General features: G+C 36.7%; 1 pseudogene; it reads left to right on the top strand.

Moving 5' to 3' along the window:
* The window catches only part of LOC119250049 (peptidyl-prolyl cis-trans isomerase D-like), a 42,006-nt pseudogene extending 29,424 nt beyond the window's left edge, over positions 1–12,582 (top strand).
* The last annotated feature ends 331 nt before the right edge of the window (positions 12,583–12,913 follow it).

Below are 12,913 nucleotides of genomic sequence, written 5' to 3'. Positions count from 1 at the left end.
CCAAGCACAACTGATTCTGTAGTTTACTCCTGGATTCTAGTGATGTAACTCTTCTCAATTGAACCTTCGGGGACTCCCCTGTGACCACAAAATGAAGCCTGACCTGTGTTGTATACTTTTAGCATGCATTCAAATATTCCTATATTTTAGCTGCCTAGAATTTGTTGACTTTCCTCAATGTAGAAAAAGGGATTATGTCCTTTGCCACACTTTCCCTCTCTAAGTATCCCAAAACAGGAGGCTAGAATTGTGGCTTTCTTCTATTTGATCTAATGCTCCTTCTACTAATCCCTCAGCCTCCAGACAATTAATTACTAGATTTGAATCAATAAAATAACTATCATTCCTTAATGCTGTAGTATAAAAGTTTATTTACTTTTCCAACCTGTTCAAAAATGGCACAGAACAGGGACTGGGGATGGAAATCTTTGACAGGGAACTTGCCAAGCAGGACATGACCAGTGAGATACTTGAGTAGAGGATACTCTGTGCCCCAGGTATGTGCATGGAGTTAGGGGACAGGGAATATAGTTGGTGTGAGTAGAGTAGTGCAGAAAGAAAAGAAAGGAGGCAAATTTAAGATTCCTGACAAGTTTTCCTTGAGTCATCTCTGTGAAATTTATAATCTTTCCAAAGAAGTATTTCTCTTACGTGGAACACTAGGTGCCTGAGATATTTTGAATGTTGTTTTGACAAGTACAACTATAAGATGGGATTTTCAGGTAGAAAAGCAGAAGAAGGGAGGAAAAAAAATGCTCTCCAGCACGTATATAAGACAAAGCTTATGCAGCAGCATCTGCTGGGTTCCTTTAAGAAAACAAGAGTCTTGTTTCCATGATTTTAAATCAAACAAGTATTTATCTAGGGTTTGGGGACATTTATGAAAGGAGACAGAACTACGTCTCTCCTGAAAATGCACAAAGAAATGGATGCATGGAGTTTCAAGTCACACTGACAAAATAATGAAGTTCACACTTAAAAATCAAAAGGATTATTTAACCTCTCCTCCCACTGGCTGAAAGTGTGGAAGTTAATCCCTTTATGGAAGGTTACCCTGACTGGACATTGGATTGTCCCTTCAAATAATTTAACAGGCACATGCTTTACAATGTTCTTTGGACCAACTATGAGGGAGAGATACCATTCAGTGTAGGTGAAAGGAATACATAGTTTTCAAGTCTTTGTTATCTCTGTCCTGAGGACCTCCCATATAAAAATGAGGGCTTCATCATAATGTGAATTTGAAGATTTGAGCTCCATAGCATAAGCCAAACAAAAACCTGAAATCCACCACCAACAAATTGTCCTACCAATGGGTGGCGCTATTAATCACATCCTTTGTTCCCCAAGATGATATTGAAAATAATGACAAGTTTAGGGAAAGGATAGTGAAGCTGACTGCTTTGGGAGCTCTGTATAAATTATCCTTTGAGAAGGACATCTATTTTAGTTTGTTTTTAGATTACAGTGACAGTGCAAGGATTTAAAGCTGGGCAAAGTGTTTCTCTCTCATTGCATAATCCTGCCTAATAGTAGTAGTAGTAGCAGCAGTAGGAGTAGGAGTAGTAGCAGTAGTAGTAGTAGTAGCAGCAGCAGTAGTAGTAGTAGTAACAGCAGTAGCAACAGCAGTAGCTATCATAGCAGTGGTTTTACTGAGAACAACTACTCTTCTGCTTCTGTTGCTATGATTCTATGAATCCTACTATTTCTCCTTCCATTATTACTGTTTTTGTCATATCATTAATTATGTTGGGGCTATATGTCAGGTGCTTTAGATATACATGTCAAATGCTTCCAATCATTCTGTAAGGTGAGCCCTATAATGCTCATTTTATAGAAAGAAAACCGAAGCTGAGAGAAATTGATGTCCAGAGTTAGTAAGTTACTGACCGGGAATTTGATTTTAGGTGCATCTGCTACAAAGTCCACACTTGCATCAAGCTTTCGCCCTCATCTGCCCCTCACAATATGACCCTGGCTTCATAACTGTTGTCCATATAGAGTATACATTAAGATATAAAGTAAGGAGTGTGAACTTCAAAGAGCTGTGCAGGAAGTCCAGATGATTGTCCAAAAATGGTCTGCTTCCTTTGTGCTCACTGACTCTGGCTTGTCTTGAACATTTCAAACTTATCTTAATGTCATTTCAAAGGCAATTGAGGGAGCATCCATGGAGATAAATTGCGCGGGCAGCCTGTTGCTGAATGCATATTAAGTTCTATTCATGGATTTCCTAGCAACCAGAGCCCGATGACGCACAGAGTCAGTGAGCTTGCGTTATACTCATCTAGAAAAATTAAATCACTTGGATTCTATTAATAATATTTTAAAGAAAACCTCACTAGATTAACCGTTTGAAACGTGTTGTTATCTAAGTTACTATCAGCAGCTGGTGCCAGGCACATTCGAAATCACCCAGGACTGTCATTTTCACAAATGCTCCAGTGAGAGAGTGTCTCCATTTTAATATTTTTGACCATTAAGAATTTAGTTAGGAAAGAAGGAAATTAAAAAGAGAAAGGTTGTTCTAGCAGCTTATGGTTTTGGCAAAGTTCCTAAACTTGAGATAAACATAATAGAAATAAACAGACATCTTGGTGAGAAGAGGCAACAGGCTGGGTAATCAGGCACATTTGCATCAAAGGGTCTCGTTGAAACTGAAGAATATAATTTTAACAAACCTAGCTCCTCACAAACATTCTGCAGGGGTTAAGAGTGGGAAGTTTTTCATAGGGCTTTGTGTTTTATCGACTTAGAGAACATCCAAGTTTGTTTTGCATATTCAATAACCTGGAGTGATGCAGGCTTCTCACAAGTTTCTCTCAAGTTTTAAGTTGTGTTTTTTTTTTTCAAAGATTTAGTTTTTATTTATACAATAGCTGGGCTACAGGCCAGAGGCATGGGGGGTGAGGGTGAGAGGATTCACCAGAGACAGAGTGGGGAGCAGAACAGGCAGACAGACTGAAAGCACTGCTGAGGGGAGCAGTGGGTGAGGCAGGAGAGGTCTGCCACGCCATGTGGGCATCTGCCTGGTAGGCTGGGAATTGAACCTGCGCTGCAGAGGCTGCGGACACCTTCACAGCGCTGCGCTCAACCTGCTGCACCATCGGGGAAGCCCCCTAAATTGTGTTTTATTGAAAATACAAGTCATTTATTTGTGGTCTGCATTCAAATGCATGGTTAATAATAATACACATGCATACAAGATTGACATTTAGGAATGTCAAGAATTTAGATATTGTGTTTCTGACCTTATAGTCCTTTTAGGAAGTACTTCTAAGGCATTGGGATAAATAAACACACTTGAATTAGAATTCTAAATGAATATGACATTTTAAACAGTCACCTTGAAAAGCTGGACCTTTAATTCAAAAATTCTATTTGGCTATATATATTTTTTAAAGATTTGATTTATTTACTGTTATGTGGAAGAACTGGGGTACAGGACAGAGGGGCAGGGGGTGAGAGGATTCACCAGAGACAGAGTGGGGAGCAGAACAAGTGTATCTACTGAAATACACTGCTGAGGGGAGCAGCAGGGAGACAGGAAGGGTCTGCTGCACCATGTGGGTTAGCTCCCTTGCCGGGGATAGAACTCAGGCCGTGGAGGTGATACCACTGAGACTTAACCCCTAAGCCACTAGGGAGGTCCATCTACTTGGCTATATTTTTTATTAAGACTTTATTTTTAGAGTTTTTTCTATACACCAACATAAGGATGATAGAGAGATTTCCCATGTAATCCTTTGCCCTTACACATGCGTAGCTTTCCCCATTATAAACACCTCCATTCCCATAGGGTGCTACATAGGTTACATTCTAAAAAACTCCACTGACACGTCATAATCACCCAAACTTTGTAATTTACAGTTCACTAATTTACAGTTCACTCTTGGAGTTTTACCTTCTATGAGTTTGGAAAAATGTATACTGACATGATCAAATAGCAATATATGGAGTATTTCCACTACCCTCAACATCTCTGGGCTCAACCTATTCATCCTTCTGTATTCTCTAACCCCCGGCAGCCACTTATCTTTTTAGTGGTTTCCATAGTTTTGCATGTTTCAGAATGCTATATAGTTGGGATTATATAGTATATAGCCTTTACATACTGTTTATACTATCATATATTAAATAGTCTTTTCTTTCACTTAGTAACATACATTTAAGATTCCCATTATGTTTTCATGGCTTGATAGGGCATTTATTTTTAGGGCTTAGTAATAAAATGCTGTTGTCTGAATATACCATAATTTACAGTTAACACCACAGTCAATGGTGAAAATCTGAAAGTTTTTCATCTAAGACCAAGTTCAACACAAGGTGGCCATTACAATTCAACATAGTATTGGAAGTCCTATCCTAAGCTATTAGACAGGAGAAGGGAATAAACAGAATGTACATTGAAAAAGAAGTAAAACTATCACTATTTGCAGACAACATGTCTGATATATATATATATGTATATATATATATATATATATATATATATATATATATACACCCAAAAGATTTCACTAAAAAACTATTAAAAGCAATATATCAGTACAGTGAAGTGGCAGGCTACAAAATCAATCTACAAAAAAATCTGTTGCTTTTCTATATGTAACAACAAACTAAAAGACAAAAATATCAAGAACAAATCTCATTACATTTACATCAAAAAAGAATTAAATACTTAGGAATGCACTTAACAAAGAAAGTAAAAAACCTGTACAAGGAAAACTATAACACATTAATTAAAATCAATAGAAGACATAAAGAAATGGAAAGATATTTCTTACTCATTGATTGAAAGAATTAGCATTGTCAAAATGGTCATTTTATTCAAAACAATATACAGATTCAATGTAATCCCTATCAAAGTTTCAATGGCATTCTTTAAAGAAACAGAACAAAGAATACTGAAATTTATATGAAATCACAAAATAAGACCTGAATGGCCAAAGGAATCCTGACAAAAAAAGAGAAATAAAGGTATTAGGCACCCAGGCTTCAAACTATATTGCAGAACTATAGTAACCAAAATGGTAGCATATTGGAATCAAAACAGATACACAGACCAACGAAACAGAATTGAGAGCCCACAATTATATAGACAATTTATGACAAAAGAGCCATGTAGCATGTGTATCCTTCATTATACAATGGAGAAAGGAAAGTCTCTTCACAAATGGTGTTGGGAAAACTGGACAGTCACATGCAAAAAAGATGAAACGACTGCTATCTGATAGCATACATAAAAATTAACTCAAAGTGGATTAAAGACTTGGATGTAAGAGCTGAAACCGCACAGTAAATACAAGAATACATAGGGAAAACACTACGTGACATTGACTTCAGAGATGTGTTTGTAGTCAAGTATAGTCATACTTGACCGTAGCAGCAAGGGAAACAAAAGCAAAAGTAAACAAATGGGAACACATCAAATCAAAAAGCCTCTGCACAGTGAAAGAAACTACCATTTAAAAAGAAAAGACACCCTACTGAATGGGAGAAAATATTTACACATCATGCATTTGGCAAAGGGATAATATCCAGAATCTACAAAGAACTCCTACAATTCAACAACAAGAAAACAAATAACCCAATCAAAACTTAGGCAGAAGAGCTAAATAGACACTGTATGTCTAAGAAGACATACAGATGATCAACAGGTGCATGATCAATACTCATTATCACTTATTCTCAGGAAAATGCAAATCAAGGACACAATAAGATAAGACCTTACACTTATGAGAATGGCCCACATTGAAAAAATCAGAAATAGCAAATGCTGGTGAGGGGCTGTTCACCAACCCTTGCACACTGTTGGTGTGAACGCAGAATGGTCCAGTCCCTATAGCAAACATTTTGCAGTTTTCTCAAAATATTAAAAGTAGATATTCTCTACAATAGAGCAATTCCTCTCCTACTCTATATCTACTTAATGCGAAACCACTGACTCAAAGGGATTCATTGCAGTCCTATTTACAATAGCCAAGCTATGGAAACAACCTGAATGTCCATCAACATATGAGTGAATTAAGAAGATGTGTACGTGTATTTGTTATCTTTATCAACAACATAGATGTAACTGGAGGGGATTATGCTAAGTGAAATAAGTCAAAAAGAGAACATCAAATATGAGATAATTTCACTAATATGTGGAATAAAAGAGACAAAAGAACAGACAAAACTAAACCAAAACAAACCCTAGAAAATAGACCGTAGAATTGAGACTATCCATTTATTCCTGGCCTCTCAATTCTGTTCCATTGGTTTGTAGGGAGCAAACAGTGGTAGGAGCCCAATGGACTCTGGTGAAAGAATTTGGGTGCTTTGATGGTGAGCATGGTGTTATAATGTACTTCTGGAAAGGAGTTATTCTATTTCCCTAAATCATATGCATGTTATAAACCAATGTTATGTAATAAAACGTGATACAATCAAAGGAAAAAAAAAAGAAATATTATAGAATATGTACAAATTATCAACAATTAATAAAAAGCCTGTCTATTCATCATTAACATTTCCATTATCGGCTAAATTGGGGCCCATTTGGGTACATTTTGATTCATGAATTTCAAAATGTGCTTAACTTGTGCTAGTGAATGAAATTAATAAGTCAGTAATCAATGAGGAAATCCAACCTACCTGTTTCCTTCATGTGTTTTATAAAAAAGCATCAGAAGAAAGTTTCTTTATGTGGAAATAATCTTATACGATCCTCACAACTAATATGAAGTATTTTCAGGTAACAATGGGAAACAGAAATATAAACTTTAGTGTTTTATATTGAGAGAGACATGTATTCTCATTAAATAATGGGAACCGAAACATTAAAGAGAACATCTCATCATCGATCTATATTTTCTTTTTGACAGCTGCTTGAAACATTATATATAAAAGCATGTATCAGAGTACTGATTATATACATATTTTATCCACTGATTATATACATAATATATGTTTAAATTTCCTTTATTTAAACATTTAAGAGAGAGTTATATAAGAGGAAGACACACACATGCCAAAAAATATAAAAGCTTTGCAGTAATCAACATTAAAAGTATAGGTTACCTTATCTAATCAACAATCAGTATAGGTTACCTTATCTATGCTCTGATATAAATAAGAATTTCAATTTCTCAGGAGCACCAAAAGAAAGTCCCCATGAAGATTTTTACATTGCTACTATTTAACAAAATACTACATAGGACTTTGCCAGAAATTTTACAAAAAATGCAGTTTCTCCCTAAAGTTGTTTTTTGTTTAGACCATTGATAAAAGCTAGGGCACATAGTTAAGCCAGTATTCAACCAAGGTATAGATCTAGATTCTTCAGGAGAACCCCTGATTTTCACTTTGTGCCCTAGCCCACTTTGCATTTGGACACTGGCTGGCTTGAGTTTGCCAGATAGATGGACTAATGTATGTAATAGCTGAGGCCACAGTTCATTAAAGTTTCTCCCTCATGGTAAGTTGAGGGTATTAAGTTGCTTTCCACCTAATTTCCCTTGCCACCACATTTTTAAGGCTGATATGCCCAAGGGTTTGTTCAGACAGTAATAAAATGTGCCCCAGAGAGCACCCACTGGGTGACCGATTGTTGTGGACCTCACAGTGCTTCCTTTGCTTTTAATTAGAAGGATTCCAATTCTGCACATCGCTTTTCCAGGTGATTTAATTTCAACAAAATCAAAACATTTGGAAACCACTTATTTATCAATGTACCAGTGACTCATTTTCTCTTATTGAAGAGTTTGAAATGAAGGCTTGATTATTTAGAGAACTGAACAGTTTTCAGATTTTCAAACACTTCTGCGCTTTCCAAAAATCACTGATTATGCATGGATTTCATTTCAGTGTTAGTTTAACATTTCATATTAATGGCCACCTGTTGCCAGATGGGAAAGCAATGATGGTGCCCAATGAAGTATGCCCTTCCCAGTGCAGCACATGGCTCACAGGGCTGCTTTGGGAAAACAGACCTCTGAGTGTTTTCAGCAAAAATTAATTATATTGGAATGAATAAGCCAGTTTTCCTCCAAGTGGCTAAATGTCAATAAACTTGAAATAACTTGTCTTCCTATGGATTTTGATATTACTGGAAATTCTACATTGTGTATATGTTAATGCATATTTGCTTTCTATATCTATATCTATACAATATATACATATTAAACTGAAACAAATTATCAAGAATATCAACCCCTCTCTGAATATGTGCGTTCAAAGAGAACTTAAAAAAAAACCTCAGGAAAAGATTGATCTGCACTTAAATTGTAATTTTGGATCTGAGTCATCCATAGTGGTTATCTTTAAAATTGCCCTTGTATAATTTCTTTGACAGCATGTTTGAAAATAGCAAATCATGATTCATTGCTAAAGAAAGGGGATTTAGGAGGTGGAGTCCAGGTAGCCTGGCTGATGGCAAGAGAAGCTTGATCAGCATTTGCTAGCCAAAGCTGACCAAAGGAATTGAGGGAAAACAGGGAAATCTAGTGCTTATTTGACTTCCAAAGTTTACCTCAACCTTTCGAAAAAATTTGCTTCCAAAAATCCTTTAGAATTACTCAGAACTTCAGATCTTATGCTAGAACCTGTAAAACTTACTATTCTCTATTCTCAGTGTATATCATATCACTATGTCTTTGAATATAGTGGCTGTTTTTATAATTTTCATTCTCTGATGTTTGTATTGCTGACTTACAAAAACTTATTTTTCTTCGAATCTTAGTTTATGAATATCCAGAATGTGTGTTCTTAAAAATTATAAGGCATGGCCCTCCCTGGTGGCCTAGGGTTAAATCTCAGTGCTGTCACCTCTACAGCCTGAGTTTGATCCCCAGCCAGGAAGCTAACCCACATATGGCGCAGCAGACCTCTCCTGTCTTACCTGTTGGGCTCCTTACCAGTGTATATCATACCACCAGTCTATCTGGCTGTTCTGTTCCTCACTCTATCTTTGGTGAATCCTCTGGCACCTCTGGCCTATACCAAAGTTCTATGCAAATATATATCTATATCTATATCTATATCTGTAACTATATATCTATATATATAATAAATATATAAATTATATATACGGCACATAATTTTTAAAGATTTATTTATTGATACATAGCAAGAGCTGGGATACAAACCAGAGATGTGGGGGGTGAGAGGATTCACCAGAGACAGAGTGGAGACACAGCAGGCAGATGGACTGAAATACACTGCTGACAGGAGCAGCGGGTGAGGCAGGAGAGGTCTGCCACGCCATGTGGGGTGCTCCCTGAAGGGCTGGGGATTGAATTCGTGCAGCAGAGGCTGCAGACCACCTCACAGTGTGGTGCTCAATCTCTTGCACCACCAGGGAGGCCAAGGCAAATAATTTAATAGAAAAATATCTAATACTCACAATCTGCTAATATTTTATAACACTAAAATATTAGTTTAGTTATCTTTGATAATCCCTACAGCTCTATTAAAAAGTTATAATTAGGGCCTCCCCAGTGGCGCAGCGGTTGAGCGCTGGGTTGTGAAGCTGCCCACGGCCTCTGCAGCGCCGGTTCGATCCCCGGCTGCTCCCCGGCCACTGGAGGAGGGTCCCGCATGGCGCGCAGACCTCTCCTGCCGCCCGCTGCTCCCCTCAGCAGTGTACTTCGGTCCTTCTGCCTGCTCTGCTCCCCGCTCTGGCTCTGGTGAATTCTCTCACCCTCCCGCGCTTCTGACTGTTACCCAGTGCTTGTATAAATAAATAAATAAATCTTTAAAAAAAAAAAAGTTATAATTAGGTTATTACTATTTTACGTTCTACTCTTTTCACCTTACATTATTTTCTTTCCATGAACTGTTCTTTTTTTTTTTTTAAAAGATTTATTTATTTATTTATACAAGCACTGGGTACAGTCAGAGGCGCAGGAGGGTGAGAGAATTCATCAGAGCCAGAGCAGAGAGTAGAACAGGCAGAGTGACGAAGTACACTGCTGGGGGAGCAGTGGGCGGCAGGAGAGGTCTGCGCGCCATGTGGGACCCTCGCCCGGCGGCCGGGGGATCAAACTTGTGCTGCAGAGGCTGCGGGCAGCTTCACCGTCCAGCACTCAACCGCTGCGCCACCGGGGAGGCCCTCCATGAATTGTCTTGACCCACATATATGTAGTTTAAACACTTAACAGTAAATGTTCATGTTAAATATATTTCTTTATTAGATCTTTAAAATGAATTTGTTAAACCATTAAAAGATTTTCTTAAAATGAGGATTAAATGACAATAAAAATGAAGGGTTTAGTATTATCTGTTGACAGGAAGTGATAGAAATTTATTAAAAAGATAAAGTGCCTTATTGTTGATAATTTTTGTTGTTTACTGTTTTGTATTATAAATAGCACTTTACAGATTATCTTTAAAAAGTAACTTTAAAATAAATATTCTAACTTTAAAATAAATTTTACTTGGGATACGATTCCCTAAATAGAAATACCAGGCAATAGGTTCTGAGTGTTTTAATGGCTTCTGCCTTGCATTGGTCTCTGACTGAAGCAAATCCATGGTTTGATTAGTAATATTCCTATTCATAGTTCCACCATTCTTGAATTTTATAAATTTTATTTATTTTGAAAGCGTACCAGACATGTTTTTATACTATCAAGTCATTTTTCTTAAAGCAAGGGATAAGAAATTTGTTCATTAGATCACTTGGAATGCTTGTTAAAAATTTCAGAAATATGGGTTCTTGTGGATCTAATTAAAGTATCTCTTATGATAGGATCTGGAAACCCCCACAATGAACATATTTTCAAAGCTATTCTTAAGCAATCTAAAGCTTCAGAAATACTGCCTTATAATTAAATGAATTTGTATTGCTTTTAACTAAAAGTAAGGTTTACCATAGTATCCGAGACCTGCAGGTGTTGTAAGGAACTGGTAGGTTCTTTCAGTAGTAAACAAATCTGTCAAATCCTTGCTCCTCCTCTACACATCCCTTTGTACTTCCCTGATCTAAGATGGCGTGGGCGACTAGCTCTTGCAAGTTAATTTATTGGTTATGGTTTGATATATAGCTTTTAGTGGGCTAAATGTTAGATAAGTCCTAATCTGACTATTTCAGAGAGTACGCAAATTGCAGTTGTACTTGATACAGCTGTTGTAGGCATCCTTGTTATTATAATGCCCAAATAAGCTAATGTCGGGAATTGAAATGGATTATGTTGTCATGAGGTCATCAGTAATAATTGACTGTACCTTGATTGAAGGAAATAATAGTTCCCTGGGGGAGAAATGGTAACATAATACCCTACTTAAAAAAAATGAAATTAACAGAAAGTTCTCATATTTTTATGTAGAAGAGTATATATAATTCATTAAGTCAATTTCAGTTTTTCCATCTCTAATATTTACTCTATCCCTGGAACAGTCCCTTCAGTTTTTATTAATACATAATCAGTTAAAGAAAGAAAAATATACATAAGCGGATTGTGGAGTAAGTATGTATATGAGGGGTTAGAGCTGCCTAGCTGAGCTGCTTCCAACCCCAATAATCCCAGAGTCTTCTTTGACGTAGATATCGGGGTGGGGTAGCGGGGAGAAAGTTGGCTGAATGGTCTTAGAGTTGTTTGCAGATATTGTATTCACAACTGGAGAAATATTTTGTGCATTATATACCAAGGAAAGAAGCATTGGGCCCACAAGAGGGGAAAAAAACTTTCCATCTCAAAGGATGCTCTTTCCATCGAATTATTAAGAAATTTATGATTCGGTGTGGAAACTTCTCAAATCAGAATCGAACTGGTGGAGGAAGTATTCATGGTGAAAAGTTTGAAGATAAAAATTTCTATTATAAGCATGATCAGGAGGGTTTATTGAGCAGGGCAAATGCAGGCTGAAATATGAATGGTTCTCAGTTCTTTATCACAATGGTCCCAACTCCTCATTTGGATGGGAAATGTGGTGTTTGATTAAATAATTAAAGGAGTGGGTGTGGCAAGATTACTGGAAAATGTAGATGTGAAAAGTGAAAAACATGCCATATTGTGTGTTATTGTAGACTATAGAGAACTCAAGGAAGGGGACTGATTGGGGAATATTCCCCAAGAGATGGTTTTGGTAATAATTATCCAGATTTCTCTGAGGATACAGGTATAGATATAAAATATGTAGATAAAATTTTATGAATAGCAGAAAACTTAGAAAACATCAGAAATATTTTTTTCAGGTCCCAGAACTGGGAGATGGTCATTAAAAATATGCAGAAGTTTTAAGCTTCATGGAAGGCCTTTAGCCTTCGTGGAAGGCTATTATTGAGAAAACAGAGAGATTCAAGTTGCAACCCATAGCTTTAAGGTTTGTTCTGAATACTGATGCTTGTAAACTGAAGATATACAGTTATTTGGAGGCTCTTGAAATAGACCCATTAAGTACCAACTAACTGTATGGTAGATAGCTCAAGGGTAACAAGGATTGAAAGAATATGATCAAGTACTCCTTGGCCTTAAGAAAGCTCAGGAGGTAGCTCCAGAAGATAAGGCTATCCAGGGGAAAATGCTGAAAGCCAAACAAAAGGTAAAGGCACAGAAAGATAAAAAGAATGCAACTTATACAAAAATGTTTGCTTAATAAGGAATTCAGTTTGCTTAAAGATATATATTGATTGTATATAGACAGTAAGAAAATTTAAGGGGTTTTGATTATTATATTGTGTATGGTTCTTAATGTGTTGATACTTCAGTTCTCCATCATTGACAGCTTAGGAATTCTTGTACGTTTCACTCCTAATAAAACAGTGCTACAAAATACATGAAGTTGATTTAAAAAAAAAAAAAGACTGCATTATTCACAAAGACTAATGGTGTCCAATCTATTTATAAAATGAAAGACATGGCTTATTGAATAAACAGAAGAAACCTTTTAAAAAAAGTATGTCTGTGGACAGGGTGAAGTGTCAGTA

The sequence above is a fragment of the Talpa occidentalis genome, unplaced genomic scaffold, assembly GCF_014898055.3.
Source record: "Talpa occidentalis isolate TD23 unplaced genomic scaffold, MPIMG_talOcc4v2.1, whole genome shotgun sequence".
In the NCBI taxonomy this organism is placed as follows: domain Eukaryota; kingdom Metazoa; phylum Chordata; class Mammalia; order Eulipotyphla; family Talpidae; genus Talpa; species Talpa occidentalis.
Note: the sequence above shows the minus strand (reverse complement) of the source record. Positions and strands in the feature narration are given on the sequence as shown.